We start from the raw sequence: 18314 nt of genomic DNA, 5'->3' as shown, positions 1-18314 counted from the left end.
GATATCTGAGTGGAGCTGACTTAACAAGGAGATTTTCTCACACTCCCATTATCATAAGACATGGATAGATGCCTCTTTGTAAAGTTTAACCTGCTGGCATGAGAGTGTTGCATTTTCCCCTCAAAAATGATCAGGCTTCCGGTCAGCCTTCCTGTTTTTTCCGTTATCAATAGTAAAACTCTCTATCATTAGATAGATTATTGCTGGAGGGAAATGATGTGAATAGGTCTGCATGTTGGGGAGAGGACTATGGCAGCAGGTTTAGTACAGGTTAGGAGGTATGGCAATAATGCAAGAAGGCAAAACAGGAAGTTCCTGCAATGGTCAAGATGAATGGTAATGAGAACCTGAACTAATGTAATGAGTAGGAATAATCAAACGAGGGGTGGATTTGAGCAACAGTGTAGGATGTTCAAATAATAAAGAGAGAAACAAGAGGGCAAGGGGTCAGCATATCAAAACCAGCACAGACATATCAAAGAAAAAAGAGCTATAAGTGAACTTTCCTCATATTTCCCACCAAAATACAACTACTTTCCCTGTAATTCAAGATTAGTTTCTCAATCATAAATATAAGAATTTCCTGATACTTCCTAAAGCCCAAATTTAATAACCCATTTACTATCATACTGTGATTTATCCTCTGTGGAGAAATAAAATGTCTTGCAAGATTTACAAAAAATGCCCATCGTCTGGAGGAGTTGTAGTCTCAGGCTCTAACCTGCTTTGAAGAACAAAGGCACTGGGCTAGACAATCAGCAAAACTTCTTCCAGCTCAAACATTCCAGCATAGCACTGGGCAGGGAGTAGGGGGAGCTTAGAGGAAGGAAGTCTCGCCACTGTTCAAAAGTAAATCACAGAACAGCTACGGTCAACACCTATGGCCCACCCTGTCTGAAATATCGATGCCCAGTAAGCTAAGGAAAAACATACAGTGTAGCCAGAAAAAAAATTGAGACCCAGGCAACTAAAATGAGAACAAGTGAAAAGAACAAGACCATGGGGAGAGGACAAAATATTAGGATTTTTGTTGTTAGACAAGGGCCATAGGACTGATACCATGAAGAGACAAAGAGTGTAAATTAAACAGGGATTAACTCATGAGAGCAATTTTAAAATATAAAAGGAATCACTGAGGAGATAATTATAATAGCTGATATGTACTGAGTGCTCACTCTATGTCAGGCATGGTATTAACTGAGATGGGGAATTAAGATTTAATCTTCATGAGTTTGATACATCAGCAGCAGCAGCAACCTCATTTTTCAGATGAGGAAGCTGAAAGAAAGAAATATTAAGTAACTTGCCCATCATGCCAAAGCTAGTAACTGAGTGAACATGATTCAAATCAGGCAGTCTGATTCCAGAGTTATAATTTTGTAAGTACATACACTTACAAAATAAATATGTAGAGGTTGCACAAGCCAAAATATGCCAAACTCATATATGTTCATATAAATAAATGGATGATAGACCCACAGGGAAATTATTTACCCTCTGTTGGTAATTGTAGAGGCTAACTTCCAGAAGAAAATAGATATTGCTATTTGTATTAAAGGGCCAAAATACTAGAGACCTCATATTTTTAGTCTCAAGGGAATTTCCAGCAATTTTGCATTTTCATTTTTATTTTTACTGTGATAAAACGGGGCCTTCAAAATCAACATTCCTCTTTAATTCACAAAATCCAAATAACTTTTTGCTTCTGCATTCAATATCAAAATCAATTTGAATGAACATAAAACTGTATAGCATCTCAATTTTTGAGCTGTCCATCAATCTCTAAAAGCTTCTTGGAAAACACTCACTTATATTTGCCATGGGACATAAAGTTTTTACAAAGTTTCTGAATGTAACCTTCATATATAAAAGGGTATATAAAGAAATGTTTTAACCATGCTTACAGCTTTCTTCCTGGGCCTTTAAGGTATAAAAGGAAAGTTTATGTTTCTTCATTGCAACAATGCTGTCACCCAAGGCCATCTACTACTACCTCATAAATTAATGTCTCAAGATCTGGAATCCCACCTGTTTTTTCTTGTCAGTGGCTCTGAGTTATAGAAGTAGTTTTGGATATAAATGCCTCTATCTCTACCAGCATCCTCAATGCAACATGAACTTTTTTTTCCCCCAAAGATTTTATTTATTTGAGAGAGAGAGAGAGTGAGAGAGCACACACACAAGTGGGCAGAAGGGCAGAGGGAGAGGGAGAAACAGACACCCTGCTGAGCAGGGAGCCAGGCTCAGGTCATGATCCCAGGGTCTTGGGGTCAGGTCCTGAGTCGAAGGCAGACGTTTAACTGACTGAGCCACCCAGGCACCCCAACGATCCTAACTTATGATTCCTAGTAAGAGAGGTTCACTTATATTACAGACAATATAATTATGTTCTAACTATGTAAAGGTTTATTAGTAATACTTATTAACAAAGCATTCATTAGGAAAGAAAATCAGTAAGTGATAGTAGAATGAAAACAAACAACAAAGTTATCTAGCAAAAACAGAACAGCATTCATGCTTACTAACACCTGGAGCTCTGCAGCAAACTATTTTAATGGAAAGGAAGACCTTCAAAAGAATACTGGAAAAAAGTGAATATTGAACAACTCTCCCTCAAATTAAATTTTTATACTTTGGTTCTCAAAACTCAAGAAACCTCTATCCGAAAATTTAAATTTCTGTGTCTTGGTTAACAATGGCAGCAGCAAATATCACCTACAGAGTATTAGAGTAACCCCAACAATCTTGGTTGCTGTTTCCATGGAAACAGTCCAAATTAAGAAAACCTAACAGTAAAACATAATGTATTAAAAAAACAAAACACTTTGTTTTTCCCTATCAGTTAACTAACCTGGCATATAACAGGTACATAAATTAAGCACTAGAAAGTTCAGAATACACTCAAAAAACATTTGCTAGTTATATGCTATGTGCCAGGCACTGTGCTAGGGGAGAGGGTTACTGTGGAGAGATAGACAGTCCTTGCCCTCACGATCTTAATCTAGTACAAAGGTCTCAATTAGCCAGTGATACAAATATATATAAAACAATAAAAATACATGATATATCTTTAGAAGAGCTTAACAAGGATGTTCAAAGTAAAGCTTCCCTGAGAATGTGACATTTTAGCTGATATTGGAGGAAGGTCAACTGAAAAGTCCTCAGAGAGCATGAGGAAAAGCTGGGAAGACTGCAGGGGTGCGAGTAATTCACAAGACACTAGGGATAATGTTAAGGATTTAGATGTTTATTCTATAAACAAAGAGAAAATATTGAAGGGTTCTAAGGACAATGACGAGATGAGATCTGTAATTTCAAAAACTTATTCTGGATATATTGTGAAACAAGAATTAAGGGGAAGCTTGAAAGAATGGAGGGAGTCCAGTTAAAAAACCATGAGAGTAGTCTGAGAGAAAAAAGAGAACTTGAATTAAGACGCTAGCAGTATAGAGGGAGAATGATTATCAGGAGGCAGATAAGGACTGAAGAGACTCCCCACATTATATTATACCTACAAGATAAGGAGCCACAAAAGGAAAACTATCTGGGGGAAGGTGGCATCCTTCATAGAATGATAAAACAAAACACATACCTGGTTGTTTCAAAGACACCATAACAGACCCAAAATCAAACCCAAGATCATTTCCACCAAAATTTGGCCCTCCACTGGAGAATGGGCTCATTAGCACTCACCATATAGGCACATAAGCCAGAAACTCAAAAGTAACCTTTGATACTGCCCTCTCCCTTACTCCCACACCTAACCCTGTATAAAGTCCTACCAATTGTACTCTGCATAATTCTGCTCTGACTTCACTCTCCAACTATTACTTCTTCCACAGTCCTCATGCATTTCACTTCTCTATTCCACAGATTCTCTATTTGTTCCTTTACAGTGTCATGCCGTTTTGACTCAAGGCCTTTGTAAATGTTCCATCTGCCTGTAATATGTAATACTGTAATACTCCTTCTCACTATCCTCTCCTAGATAACTCGTTTTTTAAAATGTGATGTCTAAAAAAAAAAAAAAATGTTCCATATGGCACTCAAGACTACGACAGATCCCCTATTACCTGGTCTTAAACACCCTTGTGTTTCCCTCTTAGTACTTATCACAGTAATTATTCATCTGTATGATTATTTAATATGTCTCCCCCACCAGAACGGAAGCTCTGTGAGTGATGGGCTGGTGCTCTGTTCAGCATTACAGCCTTAGCACCAAACACACCACCTAGCACACAGGAGAAGATCAATATTTTTTAAATCTATCATTAATTCAAAATTACTGATAAATTACCCAGGATATATAAAGGAAAGAATTTAGGCTAGGTTTACATATGTATACGAGAATGGAAAGTATTTAACAGGAGTAAGATAGTCTTTTCCCTCAAAGAACTTCCAATCTAACCAGCAGACAACCATTATATAAGCAAAATATACATACATAGAGACATAGAAGCCTAACTGGAGGATCATACACTAAGTAACGAAGCCCCTAAGCAACACTACTTATAGATACAAACTGAATGAGCGTCTCTGTAGGATTCTCCCAGTTGCAAATGATAGAAAATCTGACTGAAACTGGCATAAGTAAAAAAACAAAAACAAACAAAAAAAAACAAGTCAGGTGACTGGACTTAGGACTCTCTCTCCCTCTCTCTCTCTCTCTCTTTCTGCTTCCTCTGGACACAGAGGCTGTATGAACCTGGAGCTGGGAAACTTTTTACCACTCCTTCCCTCTTCCCCCTCAGTTAAAGAAAAAAACAAAAAGGCATTATATAAACAACACGCAATAAACTCCCAGAGAAACCACACAACTTACAATAATATCTATCTAAAGACATTGCCACTCAGCCCCACTTTTTCCTTTTCTTTCTTTTTTCTTTTTGCGAGGTGGGGAGGGGCAAAGCGAGAAGGAGAATCTGGAGGCGGCTCCATGATGCGGATCTCAATCCTACACCCCTGAGATCACCACCAACCCGAAACCAAGAGTTGGAATCTTAACCAACTGAACCACCCAGGTGCCCCCAACTCTTTGTTTAAAAAAAAAAAAAAGAAAAAAAAGGAAAACTGACAAGCCCAAAGAAAGACAATTGTATTAATGAGCTAGAATTACTTCTCTGTACTCTGACTCCTCAAATAAGGCTATGATTTAGTATAATTAAAAATACAGAATAAATATCACCAAAGCAAAGAGAAATAAAGTTTATATAACAAATCATGCATGAAAAAACAGGCCATAAAAAGTTCTATTATCAATTAATATTTTTCCAACAATTTACTATGGAAGTTTTCTAAGTTTAACATTTTTTACAGTGAATGCCTGTATCTTGCAAATCTACCATTAACATTTTATACATTTGCTTTATCTCCTATCTACCCATCCTTCCCTCCATCTTAGCTTTTCAGGTACTTCAGAGTATAATACAGAGGTCATTACACTTCTCTCTAAATATTACAGCATAGATATCATTAACTGAAGTTTTATATTTGTTGATATTTTTCTTTTGAGGTAAAATTAATATTTCTGCATTGTTTAAAGTGTATATTCACTGAGTTTCTGACAATTGCATACATCTACATAACATAGACCTCTGTTAAGATATGGGACATAATCATCACCCTAGAAAGTTCCTTCATATCCCTTCCCAACCACTGCCCTGATTTTTTTTACAAAAGATTAGTTTTGCTTTTTCTAGAATATCATATACATGGAAACATAGAGTATGTACTCTCTTGTGTAAGACTTCTTTTACTCAGCACCCAAGTTGTGGTATATATTTAGCAGTCTGTTTCTTCTCATCCCTCAGCAGTATCCCACTTTATCATGCTGCTTATTGGTGGACAACTGGGCTGTTTCCAGCTTTTGGTGATTATAAATAAAAGCTTCTATGAATATTCTTGTACAAACCTATGAGCATATGTTTGGGTAAATACCTGAGAGTGGAAGGCTTGGGATTCAAGACAGGTATATGCTTGGTTTTATTTAAACACACAGTGGGGTGCCTGGGTGGCTCAGTTGGTCGAGCATGCAACTCTTGGTTTTGGCGAAGGGCATGATCTCCTGGTAATGGGATGGACCCTGGTGTCAGGTTCTGTGCTCAGCATGGAGTCTGCTTCAGATTCTCTCTCCTTCTCTCCCACTCACTCTCTCTCTCTCTCAAATAAATAAAATATTAAGAAAAAAATAAAATAAACACACACACACACACACACACACACACACACACAAACTGCCAGATCTTTCCCAAAGTGGTCGTACCAGTTTAGGCTCCCACCAAGAATATACGAGTAGTTGCTCCGTATCCTTGCCAACATTTGATATTGTCAGCTATTTTATTGTTAGCCATTGTGTTGTATGTGATTAGTTAACACTTTACTTTTGAGTTGCAATTATTTGAGATTATTATAGCACAAGAATAACTGAGAGGTACATAAAATATAGGACAATATTAAGAAAAATTACAATATTATAAATTTTATATAGAACTTTTATATAAACCTTTTTCCACTTTCTAGAAGTCACATGACTGAAAGTATACTTTCTTCTATAAATTTTAATTTTAATGTATTTTTTATTCTAATTCTAGTAGTTAACATACAGAGTTATATTAGCTTTAGGTGTACAATATAATGATTCAACAATTCTATACATTATTCAATGCTCACTGTGATACTGTACTCTTAATTCCCTTCACCTATTTCACCCATTCCTCTACCTTTAGTAACCATGGGTTTGTTCTCTATATTTGAGTTAATTTTTTAGTTTCTTTTTTTCTGTTTTATTTCTTAAATTCCACATGAATGAAATTAAATATTTGTCTTTCTCTGATTGACATATTTCACTTAGCATTATACCCTCTAGATCCATCCATGTTGTTGCAAATTACAAGATTTTGTTCTTTTTCATGGATGAGTAATATTCCATCACACAAACACACACACACGCACACAATCTTCTTTATCCATTTATCTATCGATGGACACTTGGGCTGTTTCCATTAATTTGGCCATTGTAAATAATGCTGCAATAAACATGGGGGTCTATATATCGTTTCAAATTAGTGTTTTTTAATTCTTTGGGTAAATACTCACTAGAAAATACACTTCCATTTAGTTGTCTTAGGAAACAATTATGCTGTCATACGTTAGCACTTTTACTTAGGAAACTGGAGTCAAAATACTAACTTTTCTTTCTGTTCATCTCCTACTACTTAATAACTTCCAACAATTCATGGCTCACCTAACAAGCCATAATTCAGGATTAATAATATGAATTGAAACACGTTTGTTAAACAGAATATTGCCCAAGTCTCCCTTTAAAACACAACTCGTTTTCTAATACTAAAAGAATGTCTTCACCTTTCCCAACATAATTCCATTTTGGAATTGTAGTTAATATCTTTCAATTAAGTTCTAGGGGGACAAGAATAGCATCTGATGCCAACCCTTTAAAATAAAAACAAATACACACCTTGGTACAATTGCATATTCTGAATTACCTTATAAAAACCAAGAGCTTTTTATATCCTAGAATATCCTAGAAGCAAGAGCAAATCATTACTTGGATATATTATGACCATTTCCCATAGGATATGCCTATGTAAGTGATGCCATTATAGAACTCAGTATGTGATTATGCCAGTTAGTGAACTGCCATACATCCACCGATGACAAAGAAATACTAACAACAGTGGCTTGTGGAATCCACCAGGAATGCTTGAACAGGTGACCAGCTTCAGAAATGGCCAGATCTCTCTTTTTATGCACTTGTTCCTGCACGTATATACCAAGCAGCAGCCAGAGCCTACACAGCTATTTTCTATTTTCCTTCTACACAAATTCCAGCAATGGGGCACAAAGTTGTAAGAAATGCTTCCTGACTAGCCTAATGTTACTACACCATACGGTGGTAAATAAGCTTTTGTTCAGTGAAAGAAAATGACAACTCAAATATCCTTCCACCAGAAACTAGATGTCCAATTGCAATTTTAATAAACACATATCTTATTAGTACCACTCTGCAAAGCACAGATTTGTTTCTCTTATGTTTTCTGAAATGTTTTCCTTACTAAAAAACTCCATAATATAAAAAGAAAAACCCCACAGCACAGAGTTAACCACTTTTGGCATGCCATGCTACAGTACAGGCAAGGAGAGCAAGCCCGGCCAGGGGAGCCGTACACGGGGCAAAGCCAACCGCACACACAGTGCAAATGCTCTTCAGCTAATGACTACTCTATAAGGCCACCCAAAACTGAATGTGTTCTGCAAAATGAATTGTTTTCTCAACTTTGGTCTCTCTAGCTGCTCTTTATTTCAACAGTCATCATCCGTATGACTACAAAAGGTATGCATATAATCGTGCTGAAAATGAAGGATAACTATCTCCCTAACTTTAAATGAAACCTTTACTGTATAGGCTGAGGCACTTTCAAGGAAACAGTGGGTAAAGAATAAGAAACAAATGGGTAAGGAGGAATTAGGGGACATCTTTGGAGACTATGAAAAATTATCATCAATCTCACCCTAAGTCTCACTGCAGATTAGGAAAACTGTCCAACAATTATAAATGGGGACAATAACAAACAGGTATATACCTGGTAGAACGGATTACACATCATATTTTTCTTACTCTTGCTTGTCTGTTTTCCAGATTTTCTATAAGTATCTATTATCTAGTGTTTTTTTTTTTTAAGATTTTATTCTTTTATTTGACAGAGACACAGCGAGAGAGGGAACACAAGCAGAGGGAGTGGGTGAGGGAGAAGCAGGCTTCCCGCCGAGCAGGGAGCCCGATGTAGGGCTCGATCCCAGGACCCCGGGATCATGACCTGAACCGAAGGCAGACACTTAGCGAATGAGACACCCAGGTGCCCCTATTATACAGTGTTCTACCACTTAAGTACTTTAATAATATAAAAGTAAAAAAACTCTATTATTCCACAAATAAAACTTTTTAAAAAAAGAAAGCCTAACACTCCAAGGGTCACTATGAAGAACATTAAGCTAGGAAAATGTTACTCTTTTTTGTAGTAACCTATTTCTTTTTTTTTTTTTTTAAAGATTTTATTTATTTATTTGAGAGAGAGAATAGAGATAGAGAGAGAGCATGAGAGGGGAGAGGGTCAGAGGGAGAAGCAGACTCCCCACTGAGCAGGGAGCCCGATGCGGGACTCGATCCCGGGACTCCAGGATGATGACCTGAGCCAAAGGCAGTCGCTTAACTAACTGAGCCACCCAGGCGCCCTGTAGTAACCTATTTCTTATGCTTGCACCTAAACTGCCATTTTTTAAATCAAATTTTAATGCGGAGGTTGGGGGGGGGAATTCCTTGTCCAAAAACACCATACAGAATAAATACACAAATCGTGCAGGTATACATCTCACTAGGTACCGTTATGAGAAAGATTTGATAAAACAAAATAAAATCAGAGTAAAACTCATTACAACAGTCAAGGTAAATATACTTTTTAGGTGCCAATCTCTGAAAAGAAGCAATTACTATCTCCCAAAAAAACAAAAGTCCAGGACCAGATGGTATCACTGGTAAATTCTACTGAACATTTGAAGAAAAATTAATACCAGTCTCAACTCTTCCAAAAAACAGAAGTGGATGGAACACTTCCAAATTCATTTTATGAGGCCAGTATTACCCTGATAGCAAAACCAGACAAGGATACCACAAGAAAAGAAAATTAGAGGACAATATCCCCAATAAACATAGATGCAAAAATCCTCAGTAAAACATCAGCAAACCAAATTAAACAACACATTAAAAAAATTATACATCATGTTCAAATGGGATTTATTCCAGGCATGTGAGGATGGCTCAACTCCACAAATCAATCAATGTGATAGATCATTTAAATAAAATGAAGGGTAAAAACCACCTGATCATCTCAACAGATTCAGAAAACACATGTGACAAAATTCAATATCGATTTATGATAAAAACTTTCAACAAACGAATACAGAGAGAATGTACCTCACCATAATAAAGGCCATACATGATAAGTCCACAGCTAACATCACACTCAACAATGAAAAGCTGTAAGCTTTTTCCTCTAAGATCAGAGACAAAACAAAGATGCCCATTCTTGCCACTTTTATCCAACATAGCATTGAAGTCCTGGCGAGAGCAGTTAGGCAAGAAAAAAAAAAAGGCACCCAAATTGAAGTGAAGAAGTAAAACTGTCACTAAATGCAGATGACATGATATTTTATATATAAAACCTTCAAGACTCTACCAGAAAACTGTTAGAATAAGCAAAATCAATAAAGTGACAGGATATAAAATCAATTACAAAAACCTGTTTTGTTTCTATATACTAATAATGAACTATCAAGGAGACATTAAGAAAACAATCCCATTTATAATTGTATCAGAAAAAATAAAATACCTAGGAATAAATTCAACTAAGGAAATGAAAGCCCAGATACAACTAAAACTGTAAGAAATTGATGAAACACACAAATGAAAAAATATTCAATGCTTATAGATTAGAAGAATATTGTTAAAATGGCCATACCACCCAAAGTAACATACAGATTCAATGTAATCCCTATTGAAATTCCAATGCCATTTTTTCATAGAAAGAGAACAAACAATCCTAAAATTTGTAACCACAAAAAATCCTGAATAGCCACAGCAATCTTAAGAAGGAAGGAAAAAGCTGGAGACATTGCACTTCCTGATTTTAAACTATATTACAAGGCTACAGTAATCAAAACAGTATGGTACTAGCTTAAAAACAGACAGGTAGATGAATGGAACAAAATAGGGGGCCCAGAAATAAACACACGCATATACGGCCAATTACTTTACGACAAATGATCCAAGTATATACAACGGGGAAAGGACAGTCTCTTCAATAAGTGCTGTCGGCTAATAAGACAGCCAAATACGAAAGAATGCAGATGAACCACTGTCTTACAGCATACACAAAAATTAACTCAAAATGAATTAAAGTCTGGAACATAAGATCTGAAATTCTACAACTCTTAGAAGAAAACATAGGTGGTAAGCTCCCTGACATTTGTCTTGGTGATGATTTTTTGGCTCTGACACTAAAAGTAATGGTAACAAAAGCAAAAATAAACAAGTGGGACTATATGAAACTAAAAAGCTTCTGCACAGCAAAGGAAACCACCAACAGAATGAAAACATAACCTATGGAATGGGAGAAAATCTTTCTAAATCGTGTATCTGATAAGCAGTTAATAACTTAAATTACATAAAGAACTCCTAACAACTCAATAGCAAAAAAACCAAACAATCCAATTTAAAAATGGGCAGAAGATCTGAATACACATTTTTCCAAAGACAACATATAGATGGCCACAGACACATGAAAAGATGCTCAACATCACTAATCATCAGGGAAATGCAAATAAAACACACAATGAGATATTACTTCACACCTGCTGGAATGGCTAATATCAAAAAGGTAAAAAATAACAAGTATTGGCAAGAATGTGGAGAAAAGGGAACTCTTGTGCACTGCTGGTGGCAATGTAAACTGGTGCAGCCACTGTGGAACAATATGGAGGTTCCTCAAAAAATTAAAAATAGGAATACGATATAGCAATTCTACCTCTGGGTATTTTTTTTTTTTAGATTTTATTTATTTATTTGACAGAGAGACACAGAGAGAGAGGGAACACAAGCAGAGGGAGTGGGAGAGGGAGAAGCAGGCTTCCCGCTGAGCAGGGAGCCCGATGTGGGGCTCGATCCCAGGACTCTGGGATCATGACCTGAGCCGAAGGCAGACGCTTAATTACTGAGCCATCCAGGGGCCCCTACCTCTGGGTATTTATCTGGAGAAAACAAAAACACTAATTTGAAAATATATATGCATCCCATGTTCACTGCAGTATCATTTATGATAGCCAAGGTATGGAAATAATCTAAGTATCCACTTAAGGATGAAGGGATAAAGAAAATGTGTGGACACGCACGTGCGCGCGCGCACACACACACACACACACACACACACACACACACACACACAGGAATACTATTCAGCCATAAAAAAGAATGAAATCTTGCCATTTGCAACATGGATGGACCCTGAGAGTATTATGCTAAGTGAAATAAATCAAAGACAAATACTGTATGATCTCACTTATAAGTCAGCAATCAACTTTTCTCTTTCAGGTTTCAGAATTAAAACCATAATTTCTGTAAAATCATTCAACTGCATTATAGCAAAACAATCCCACTTAGTTTCTTTTGAAAAATCATCTCCTTATGAGTCCTAGAATAGGTCTATGACCTTTTACACTTGAAACCTACCTCTTCTTTGGTCAACTATATGGTTGAAAGAAAAATGATCTATGAAATGCTCTTCACCAAAAAGGAAAAAACAATTAGGGCTCTATCAGAACTTTATCTTTTCAGAGAAACAACTTAGTAAAGAGTAATGGCTTTCAGATCAAGTAAGTATGATTACCAATCATAGGTAACCACTTAACCTTGGCCAAATCGTATATTATCTCTGAAACTTTCTGAACTCCAGTTCCTTCAATGCAAAGTGCAAGTGCTGACCTCATGGGATTACTGTCACAATTAACAGCTGAATGAAAATTTAAAGCTCCTAGCAGAGTGACAGCCAGAGTAGTCACTCAAATGGTAGTTATTATAATGATTAATATTGGCAGTTCTACTATTCTGCCCATTATGTTTCACACCCAAAGGGAAGGCAGTTTAACAATGAAAAAATTAAAGCCTCTAGGGTGATACACTTAAACTACTGAAAATAATTTACTTTTTTGTCCCTCCAGATCAATATCATATTCTAAATGGACTCAAGGAAAAGACCATCTTTCCCCTTCCCCTTCTTAGAATAAAATGGATGCAACTCAACACTTCTCAAAATGAAAGTTATCCTAAGAGTGCCCACTACAAACATTAATACAGTAAAGGTACAACCTGCAGAACTGATCAACACTGTAAAATGTACCAAGACATTTATGATTAGCAAGAAGATTTGTTAAACAATTATTAATTCAGCGTAATTTGTACTACAATATTCCCTAATAACCAAGCTTTTTAGGAAAATTTAAAATGAACCAAATAGATATTCTTCCATGGTTGTACTGTATTTGCTAGATCAAAGGAACCTAGTAAGAAAGTTATCATCAAGATGGACTCTGAAAAACAAACTGAGGGTTCTAGAGGGGAGGGGGGAAGGGGATGGGTTATCCTGGTGAGGGGTATCGAGGAGGGCACGTTCTGCATGGAGCACTGGGTGTTATGAACAAACAATGAATCATGGAACACTGCACCAAAAACTAATGATGTAATATATGGTGATTAACATAACAATAAAAAAATTAAAAAAAAAGAGTTATCATCAAGATGACTAAATTTTTATTATGTTTAGCTATCCCTTTAAAAAAGCATAAACAACAGGGTCATGATTTATAGTTTCAAAAAAAGGTCAGATAATCCTTTTTTCTATAATTGTAACCAGATGAGAAAACCCCTGCATGGTAATACGTGTTCTTCAAGAGATAAACACTTTTTTAAGGTAATACAATTCAGGTGAGATCAGCAAACAAATAAAAAACTGAATTTCAAAAAGAATAAATTAAAACAAATTTTGAGCTAATTTAAATCAAGATACAGAACAGTATGTATGTATTTATTATTATTTTTAATCCGAGGGGCTTGAACTCAGGACCCTGAGATTGAGACCTGAGCTGAAATTAAGAGTCAGACACTTAACTAAGTCACCCAGGCACCCCCAAAACAGTATGTTTAAAAACATCTGTCCATTATAGATACACACATGAACTTTTATGCACAAAATATGTCTAGAGGGATACACTACTACTAACTACTACTACTAATAGTAGTCCACTCTGAAGGAACTGAGTGGCTGGGACACAGGAGTGGGAGTGAGGCTTCTTTTTCATAAAATATCTATTTGTGCAGATTGACTCTTTTTTTTAAGTTCATTTATTTATTTTTAAGTGATCTTTACACCCAGTGTAGAGCTCAAACTCATGACCCGAGATCAAGAGTCACATGCTCTTCCAACTGAGCCAGCCAGGTGCCCCTGTGCAGGTTGACTTATATGCGTTATGGAAGTATACCATGACAGGAGCATGTACTAAAGGAAATAAAGTAGAACATAGCCAAGCTTGGCTATGATTATACATGACTAAAATTAAAAAGCAAAGTAAGCCAACAAGACATGGTCATCAAAAATCACAATATTATGGAGCACTAAAATGAAGTGTTGTGCCCAAGTGTTGTGCTTTTTCTTCATCTGTGTCTCATCTCTGTGTTTCACAAATAAGTAAAACACAAGCCTAAATATTAAGTACTGTATTTATCTGCAAAGTGAGTGCATACCATAAAAATGGGAGAAATGCAGTTACCACATAACAAAAATACTAAGAATTTTGTTGCAAGACACATACACAGTTTATACCTATTCTATTCAAACTCATTGAGATGTCAGGTGTTGTAACACACTTCCAAGAATCAAGTTAACATACAACTGTAATACCACCCACAAAGATAGGCTCATTTGTGTTTTCTTGTATTCACTTCCACTACTGCTGCTTAAGGGAAATCTGCTGTTGCATTGTTTCTAAAAATGTACCACAACGTCAACTGATGAGTCATGAGTCACACTCCAAATTCTTATGTACCAAAGAAAGCAGGGCACAAAAGTCTTACACATCAATTGTAGAGATGTTTAATCAGCTAAGTTACAAATCAAGAGTTCCTTATGACACAGATCATAGTTTTTTGAAGAAATATGAGAAACTTGACAATAAAACTGCAAATTCCGTAAGGATTGATAAAATCATTTGCCCTTGTTCCCTCCTAATGACTGGAAAGTTTGTTTTTGTTAACTCAGAACATACGAATAGTAAGTACTGCTGAGATACTGACAGGTACAAACTGAACAAACTCTCAGCTTCATGAAAAGACAAATTATCTGAGAAATGATTTGCCAGATGCCTTGCTTCTCCTCTAAATTCCTTCCAATTTTTGCTGTTTAGCAATTTCACTGAGTAAGAAACCTCCAGGAAAGGATAAGGCAAAGGACAGGAACCAGAGATGCCACTATTTTTCTTTGGCAGTATTAATTAAAAGTTTTCCTGGTGAAGAAGACAAACTAATGGCTGAAAGGAAATGTGAGGACCAGCTGTAGACTTTAGTCACCAGTATAACAGACTATTAATATCTGACCGCATCATCTTATTTTCTTCCTGGCATGTCATTATCCTTTTCATTAATCTGCTTACCTGTTTATTGTTTCTCTTTCCTCCCCGCCCCCACAGCATGTAAACTCCTTAAGAGCAGGGATGTTCACTGCTATATTGTTGCCATCTAGAACAGCCTGGCACATAACAGGCATTCAATAAATAGCCAGTGTTGGGGGGAGGGGAATACATAATCATTACTTAACTATCTCAGGCCCTGCACGATCACAAATACGCTGAAACTATTTTTCACTGGGGACTACTCTTTACCTATAATGTATAATAATAATTACACTACTGCCTTGCCACAAGATTCTATGCCTAAGTTTTACTATTTAAATGTCGTATTTGGATCTTGCTCTTGCCGTGTGTTGTTGTTGGAGGACCCTTCCTGCTTCAGATTTACCAACAGCGTGAATCAAGAAAAGTTAGCCAACCTTCAGGCTCAGGTCTGGATAGGGGACAAGGGTACAGCTCGCAGAAAGAAGGTGGTACATAGAACAGCTACAGCTGATGACAAAAAACTTCAGAGTTCTCTAAAAAGACTGGCTGTGAATAATATAGCTGGTATTGAAGAGGTGAACATGATTAAAGATGATGGGACAGTTATTCATTTCAACAATCCCAAAGTCCAAGCTTCCCTTTCTGCTAACACCTTTGCACTTACTGGTTATGCAGAAGCCAAACCAATCACAGAAATGCTTCCTGGAATATTAAGTCGGCTTGGTGCTGACAGCTTAACAAGTCTTAGGAAGTTAGCTGAACAGTTCCCTCGGTAAGTGTTGCATAGCAAAGCACCAAAACCAGAAGATACTGATGAAGAGGATGATGATGTTCCAGATCTCATAGAAAATTTTGATGAGGCATCAAAGAATGAAGCTAACTAAAATTTTTTCTGGTGTTTGGAAGCTGGCATGGACTAGATTTAACAAATCAGCTATGTGGTTCCAAAGTTTTACAGACATGGAGAACATCAACTGTTACTAGTTCAGTCATATAAATATTTTGTATATTAATAATGCTGTTTGTTCAGCATTTTTCGGTCATTTGATTTTGCATTTTGCACTTCCTTCCAGGACCTATTCTTTCGGTCAAAATACGACGTATTGGTGCAGTTTGAGGGTGTTTTGGTGTTTGATTCTCAGTTTTCTGTTTTGTTTTTTTGTTGGGGTATTTTTGGTGTGTGTATGTTTATGTATGTGTGTGGGTATGTGTGTATACAGTGGACAGCAAATTGGAAAATAGTTCTATTTATCCTTCTTCCCCCAGTAGAAAATAAAACAAATCTTTACATTTGGAAAAAAAATAAATATATTTGTATCAAAATATAGTAATTGTGATAAAACTATAACCTGACTAGTCTCAATTTCTGAGAACAAGAACTTTTAAAATTCACTTTCATATCCCAAATAGGTAGAATGGTACACAAGTACAGAGCAGATATTCAAATATTTGAACAAACGATTTTAAAAGAATTTTAACTGGTGGCATTATTAGCCATTTTCTATTTTCTTTGCATAGGATTTCCTAAATTTTCTACACCTAGCATTCCTATAATTAAAAAAAATACAGTGTTAGAAGAAAAACGGAAACTACTGTACCCTTATGCCCCAATGTTCTTGATAATGTATGCAACAAGGCAAATCAAACAGATGTACTGTTTGCTTCCTAAGAGTTATCAGATAGAAAAATATTCTTTAAAAAAGAAATATTGCTATTTTAAAAATGAATTCGAAATATTTTTAAGAACATTAAGCTTTAGCTTGCAGAAAGATATCCTTTCATAAACCCTAGTATACTTCAAGAGTAATTTCTTTTTTATTTTTTTTTTTTTAAGATTTTATTTATTTATTTGACAGAGAGAGACACAGCGAGAGAGGGAACACAAGCAGGGAGAGTGGGAGAGGGAGAAGCAGGCTTCCTGCCGAGCAGGGAGCCCGATGCAGGCCCGATCCCAGGACCTGGAATGACCTGAGCTGAAGGCAGACGCCCAACGACTGAGCCACCCAGGCGCCCCTCTTTGTTTTTTATTAACAGAACTATTTTGCTTTCAAATAACCAAAAGAGTAATTTGTTATGGAGACATAAGGAATGCTGTACTATGAATAAACATTTTAAGAACTACTTAATAATCTGCTTTCTCCAGCATCAACTTTGATTTATTGCCTCTGGTGAACCCAAACTATACTAAAGAAAATTCAGTCACACTGTCATATTTAGAAAGACTAAAAAAATCATACTGAACACAGCTTCATAACACGTAAACCCTTTACAAGAAAAAAAATTAACACAATACACATTAGTTGAAAGTTAATTTTGATGTTTTAATAGATTTTATCATCCTTCTATATCCTGCAAAATGGTTTCACTGAAATTTTTAGTCCTTTCTGTAAATAGCTACCATCTATTTAAAAAAATCCAGACTCACAGAATAAATCTTGAAAGCTTTCTTAATGTTATTATATGCCTTTCAAAGGTAGAAAAATCATTCAAATGTGTTGACAAAAGTACTCAATATACCAGGAAAAAGAAAAGGTCAGAAACCTAGAAAAATTATTTTTAATTTTTTAACAAACTCTGAAATTAGTCTATTGAAGCCTCAATTAATGTATCTCATCTATAACGAAAGCACAAAGCCTAAAATTAGAGAAATTAATGAGGCTAATAAATATTTCATATGAGATCTAATTGCTATGGATACTTTTGAAATCTTTTTAAACGGCCCTGACAGAATGGCCTTAAAAGTTATGCTCAGCAACTGACCACATGCATTACATATTTGTAATAAAGGGGCACAAAATGCAATCACCTGCACTCTGATACTTGGCTTCTTCCCAATCATTTTATGTTTTAGCTTCAGCTAGCCCTAGACTACTGATTGTTTCCATACTGGTGTCTCACAACTGTAAGAGACAAAAAGGACAGAGAAACTCACACTAGAATATATTACTAAGTATCATGTGAGAACTGTGTCCTAGCCTAATTACTGTCATCAGTCCCCCCAAATTAAATTATTCCATGTATTTCAGCCCTTTTCCTCTTGTTTCCATAAGCAAAGTCTCAGAAATTTTGTTTGGACCCTTATG

At 36.1% G+C, this 18314-nt stretch overlaps 1 protein-coding gene and 1 pseudogene across 3 annotated transcripts in view; one reads left to right on the top strand and one right to left on the bottom strand.

Annotated features, from left to right (window-relative positions):
- Positions 1 to 18314, bottom strand: part of LNX2 (ligand of numb-protein X 2) — a 79946-nt gene that overhangs the window by 52225 nt on the left and 9407 nt on the right. The gene's annotated exons all lie outside the window — the stretch shown is intronic.
- Positions 14727 to 16546, top strand: LOC112826387 (transcription factor BTF3 homolog 4 pseudogene; annotated as a pseudogene).

This window comes from Callorhinus ursinus, unplaced genomic scaffold, assembly GCF_003265705.2.
Source record: "Callorhinus ursinus isolate GAN/ISIS: 27379988/994484 unplaced genomic scaffold, GSC_fseal_2.0 scaffold7, whole genome shotgun sequence".
In the NCBI taxonomy this organism is placed as follows: Eukaryota; Metazoa; Chordata; class Mammalia; order Carnivora; family Otariidae; genus Callorhinus; species Callorhinus ursinus.
The sequence above is the reverse complement of the archived record's forward strand: the minus strand, read 5'-3'. Positions and strand labels throughout refer to the sequence as shown.